The 6,131-nt window shown below is 39.7% G+C and overlaps 1 protein-coding gene across 3 annotated transcripts in view; it reads left to right on the plus strand.

The window, feature by feature from the left end:
- The first annotated feature begins 801 nt into the window (after positions 1-801).
- The window catches only part of macir (macrophage immunometabolism regulator), a 14,039-nt gene continuing 8,709 nt past the window's right edge, over positions 802-6,131 (plus strand). Inside the window, exon 1 of one of the 3 annotated variants that reach the window (XM_046067904.1) lies at positions 802-888. The gene's annotated coding sequence lies outside the window, so the exon portion shown is untranslated. The remainder of the gene's footprint in view (positions 889-6,131) is intronic. The other 2 variants (XM_046067905.1, XM_046067907.1) reach the window with 2 other exon arrangements.

Below are 6,131 nucleotides of genomic sequence, written 5' to 3' on the forward strand. Positions count from 1 at the left end.
GTTTGGTATGGATGTTTTCCTTGAACAATGCAAAAAACTCTTCATGAGTCTCCAACTGGATCTGTAATATTATTTTGGAACAAGGCTTCCAGGAGCCTGGGCTGGCCATACCACTAATGTTGGGAACATTAGAACTAGAACTGGCTTCATCTACCTAAGATTGCTGAGAATCCATAATGCAGTCAATCTGTCATGGATCCTCATCGTGGATGGTGATCAACATAACAAGCAACAGGGTAAGTTGAACCATAGACAGCCTGGTCAGGCAAGGCAAGTTTAAGCAGCTTAAATAAGGCACCTTGTATGAGATTGGCCATTGGATGCTAAGGGGGAATCAGCTGAGCCATCAGCTGATGTGGGCTGCCTTTGAATTGGATGCTTTCAGCTGATTTAGATAGGATTGTAAACTGAGCTTGACTTTTGTAACTAATTTTTTCACTGCAGCATATGGACTAGTCTACTGGGCAGCCCCTGCCCAAAATGCATGGGATTTGAAAACAAGGTCATAAATTCATATTTTATCTCATCTGACTTATTTTAATTATAATCCAAATTTTACTATGACTATTTTCTATTATTTTTATTAACTAGTAGCTCTGTGGCTCTGATGATCATTCATGTTATGCAAACAGTGAATTATGTGTAGGTTTGAGCAAAACAGATTTTGTTAGTTTCATTTTTTGTAATTGCTTTTTGTAACTGACACATGAAAATTGTCGCCCAGATAGGCTATCACCAGCGAAAATCACTGTAAATAATATAAGGCCTAATTGCATTTTTTTCTGGAAAATAAACCGGAAGTGTTCCTTTTGCTGTTGACGGAACACGGACTGAGGGAGCAGACGCCACACAGACGGGAAGAACATCGGATTCTCCGCAGTCACACAGGTTTGTATTTTATTCTGTTTTAAGTCAGTCAGTTTCGTTCTGTATTATGAAACCATGATATGATTACACAGCGAAGATAAATAAGCGTCTTCCATTAATATTAAACGTCGCTCAAGTCGTACATGACTTGATCATGACAAGCAAGCCCGATACGAGTCAGAGTCTGAAATGATCACTGCGTCGCTTTTAACCATTGGAGGAACAGTAATGGAAATGCTGTGTTAGTATGTTGTCCTTTCTCCTGGCAGTGCGGTGTTAATGCGCTTCCCATAGAGTAGCGGCCAGGATGAACCCGGCCTGTCGTTTGTTGCAACATCCATCTTTCACTAATGTTATCTCATATCCAGATTAAGAGATTCTCCAATAGATAATAGCAACTCATAGGTCAGTATGTGAAGCCTGAGATGGAAAGCCTGTGTAGATAATGCGCCTTTGCATTGTATGAGTCAGTATGGCTGGATTTGGCCACGCCATGACGTTCCGAAGCGATCCACTGCGGCTCCTGCTCGCTTTCATCTGTAGGCTGTGTGCTGCTGGTTCTAGCTTAAACAATTTGATGTCACCCAATAGTAACAGCAGTCGAATAAAAAACAGCACAAATATAGTTAAATGATTTTATAACACGACATAAAAAGACGTCACAAAACCTAATTATTAGCTTATTATTTAATTTGTTTGTTTGTGGTTCTCAGAACATAAGCCTATAAATCAAATCTTTCATAGCCGTCTCTGTTAGTCATAAAGTCAGGAGTTTTCTGAAGTTAAGGGTATTTCTGTGTTGCTAAATGTTGACAGTGTGCATTATCCAGAATAACAAGTAGCCTACATTTTAAAAAGAGGATGTTGACTTCATTGCCTGTTGTATTCATTATTGACCGCAATGAAGACTCAATTCATTATATGTATTATTATAAATCATAATACTCATTATTAGTGAGTATTTTATATCATCAGTTCTATTTAGGCTATATATTTTTACAAGTCATAAGGAAGTCTGTAAATCAGTCTGTTTACTGCTAATTGGAATTGTCAATTCAAATTCTCAGTCTAACCACATAAGGTGAGTGTGAGCCCTGTATCATTAGCTTATAACTGACATTACTATTATGTTACTATCGCGCTAACGGTTAGTTTGCAGTGCTGTATTGGGAGTTGGCTGAAAGCAGGGGCGTTGCTAGACATAAAGCTCTACTGAGGCACAGAGCACTGTGGCCTGCAGCTGATCTGCTGCTCTTGTTACTGGAAATGTTTTAATAACCTTCTAAACTGTCGCAATTTTATTTTTGTGTTGCTTTCTTTGTGCTGGAGTTATTTTAAGAACTTGATGGGTTTATCCAGTTTGTTATTAAATGTGTAACGGACTTTATCGCGTGTCTTTTCATTATACTCCCACAAAAAAAGCTGCTTTAATGGTAAAGCAAGCCTGTAGTTTTTCATTATATTCCAGTCAAATCTGATTTTCATTTATAAATGTTGCTCATGGATAGTGGTTACAAATAATGATGCCTGTGCATCGCTTTGTATGGCTACAGCTTACGTCAGCTGGTTAATTTGCCTAATCTTCGCAGGTCTTTAGACCGCGGTGGAAACGCACACAACAGTGGGCTGAAGGAACCTTTTAGTTCCTTTAAAAGAGATCTGGGGACTTAAAAGTCCCTGGTACTTTTGGTCGAAAAGCGCCTTATGGTACCACCTCTTCTACCTGACTTGTGAGCCATGTAAACAATTTGCCATTGCTGCAAAGTCACACCTGACACTGCAGTGCTATCACCTCTCCTTACAAACAGCCTGTGTCTGTAATAAGCCAGAATGGAAATACCGCTGCTGATTTGAATGGACCTCTGCACACAAACTCAAACCTCCATTAGGGTCTGAGCTGCTTGTATCTGATGCCGCCTGTATTTCACCTGGGTCTGTGTGACCTGTTAAAGATGTCTGGACTGGGTCTGTGCTACTACTGGATTTGGATCAGCTGTGCTCGTATTGGCTTATGGTCCAGCATCTACTCTACTGACAAACTTCAGCACAGCCCCTGTAAATGATAAATATAAATACTCTCAAGTTATTAATGTTATCACCTTCTTCAACCTCATTCAAACTGGCTCCCCAGGTTTTCTTTAATACATTTTCAAAAGAAAAATACTATTTATACTATGACTTGACTGAATAAATTGCTCAGTCTGTGCTGCTCACCAAGAGACAGATACATCACTGTCTCGTTTTAAAATGATGTGGGCCTATGAGGAGTGCCCTCACATCTGTGTGCTCTCTGGACTGGTCCCACTAATGTTGCTGCTGAAATGCAATAAAATCCGGCTGCGGACTGTAGCACAGCTCAGCCGGATGCATGAGTTTCTTTTCGTGCACACACGTATGAGTGCATGTACATGCATGTGCGACATGATGATCATTTCAGTGCTGCAAGTTTATAAAAGTTGCCCATCGGCATTTATCAATCTTGATAAATAGTTGTATTTCACTCTAATATTGTTCAGTCACAGTCTGACACAATACCAAGACACAGACAGACCTAGTTACACTGCCCAGCTGGTTAGCAAGACCAGGCCCAGATTAAGAAGTCAGAGGCCCCTGGGCACAATGTCTTTTAGGGCCTCCCACCCGCCAACCCCCACAGACACGTGCGCATAATCAAGATTTTGAATTATTTGTTGGAAACACCTCGAGTTAATAGAGGAGTAATACGCGTAATAGGCTGTTAATTTTTTTTTTTACCCCAACATGATCTTGAACATGACCGCTTTTATGATCAATATTGTCATCGATGAATGGACAGAGAGTTGTATTTGAACATCGTAAATTTATCCCCAGCACAGAATAAAATTAGCTACACTATCCTTTATGACACAGTGACTCTGTGGACATTAAGGCAGCTGTCAGGTTGGCAACAGTTGGCACAAAAACACTTACCGTGCACTACAGTGCTGCAGTAATCACTGTTTAAACTAATCTGTATAAAACTGATCAATGAACAGTAGCCTAACCTTTCATATTGTAGTCGCACTGATTGAACATTCCTATCGTAGTTATCATCTGGATATGATGTGAATATGAGTTGAGTGAGAATGACTGTGGTGCAGCTGAAACAAATAGCCTAAATGTAGTTTAAAAGTGAGTTTTTCATTATCTGCTGATAGTCTGAATGTGTTTTGACAGCATTTCATAAAATACAAAATGAGCAAGATTTTATTCATGTAACATAGACGTCTAGACACATTTTACATTGCAAAAAAATCATTAATAGACCTACTGAGTCGGACTGTCACTTTACAATAACCGGTCCATGAGTAGGCTAGCCTATATGTCTAATCTGTTCGATTAATATTTTCATCTTCAGTTAGTTATTGCCACCGGCATTTAGTCCCGTCAGGTTACAGCTGAATAAACATGCCTGTCGCTATTTAAAATGAACAACAGGATGTAGGAGAATTCCAGCACTTTATCATTCATTAAGGAAATTCCAGTCTGGTAAATGATGAATGAGCAGCGCTGTATAAAATGTAATAATGTTAACGTATCGATCCTCCATTCCTGCGTTTTAGAACCAATCATGGTCCACGTTTGCAGCGTTCATATTTCTAGCTCCACCTGATTAAAATGGAGGCTCTGCCTTTATTTTCCCGTTGCCATGGTGAATTGTAGTATCGGAGCTCCATTGATGATGGCTTTTTTTCATCCCCATGCACACGCTTCAATCAGGCTCAACATACTCAGAGTTGACTGAACTTATTCTGATCGGCCATTCTGAAACTGAAAACTCGGAGTTTGACAGCTCAGAGTTTGTCAACCCAGAGTTCAGGTTTACACTCAGTTTGTTGAACCTGCTTTCTGAAACAGGGCCCAGGCCTCTTCAGGGTTTGGAGAAGAAGCCTTTTTATTTCTGTGTCCCTTTCATTCCGCCCGGTCCTCTTTGGGGTCCTCCTCCTCCCTGAATGAAATGAGAAAAACATATTTTGTGAAAGTACAGCATTCCTTCGAGGTTTCGAGTTAAAATCAGACAACAGATAAAAACCTTGAATCAAACACAATACTTGTCATGGTGAAAAACATAATTCATTCAGAAATTATACCATAAAAACATGATGTTGTGCACATACCTGTTCCTAGGTGTTGCAGAGGCAGCAGCAGTACTTTCAGACTCTGCTTCACTGCTCAGTCACTTCTGGTGACTGATCTGGCTGGTCTGTAGTAACAGTATAACAACAGATGCCTTGGTTGGTTGTTTGCTAGATGTATGACTTGTCTAATAGAACTGGTCATTCTAGCTTTCAGTGTCAATCACAACAAATCGAGTGTTTTACTAATCCACTCATATTAATACATCATACATTTTAAGCCATGATGATATCTAGCCTTTGATTTTCCCTCAACCCTTTAAAGCAGCTTAATGCATGAGTGTTTTAAAATAAATTATCCTAGACTGGCTGAATTGTCCCTTTTGTATTGTTCATTCTATTAATTGACTAAAGGAAAGCAGTCATATATTTAACCTATTCAGTGAGTTCTGATGTTTTTCTTCTTGGTTTGCAGTATAGCTGCAATAATGAAACATGTTAGTGACACCCTGTGGTAAAAGTGTTTTATCACCAACACACAACTGAGGGATGTTTTATCGATCTGTTTTAGAACAGTTTTGGTACAGGTGACAATAGAGATTTGTTTTGTGTACAGTGGGTACGGAAAGTATTCAGACCCCTTTAAATTTTTCACTTTGTTTCATTGCAGCCATTTTCCAAAAATCAAAAAAGTTCATTTTATTTCTCAGTAACGTACACTCAGCACCCCATCTTGACAGAAAAAAAACAGAAATGTAGAAATTTTTGCAAATTTATTAAAAAAGAAAAACTGAAATATCACATGGTCATAAGTATTCAGACCCTTTGCTCAGTATTTAGTAGAAGCACCCTTTTGATCTAATACAGCCATGAGTCGTTTTGGGAAAGATGCAACAAGTTTTTCACATCTGGATTTGGGTATCCTCTGCCATTCCTCCTTGCAGATCCTCTCCAGTTCTGTCAGGTTGGATGGTAAACGTTGGTGGACAGCCATTTTCAGGTCTCTCCAGAGATGCTCAATTGGGTTTAAGTCAGGGCTCTGGCTGGGCCATTCAAGAACAGCCACGGAGTTGTTGTGAAGCCACTCCTTCGTTATTTTAGCGGTGTGCTTAGGGTCATTGTCTTGTTGGAAGGTAAACCTTCGGCCCAGTCTGAGGTCCAGAGCACTCT

This window comes from Micropterus dolomieu, linkage group LG13 (assembly GCF_021292245.1).
Source record: "Micropterus dolomieu isolate WLL.071019.BEF.003 ecotype Adirondacks linkage group LG13, ASM2129224v1, whole genome shotgun sequence".
NCBI classification, from domain to species: Eukaryota; Metazoa; Chordata; class Actinopteri; order Centrarchiformes; family Centrarchidae; genus Micropterus; species Micropterus dolomieu.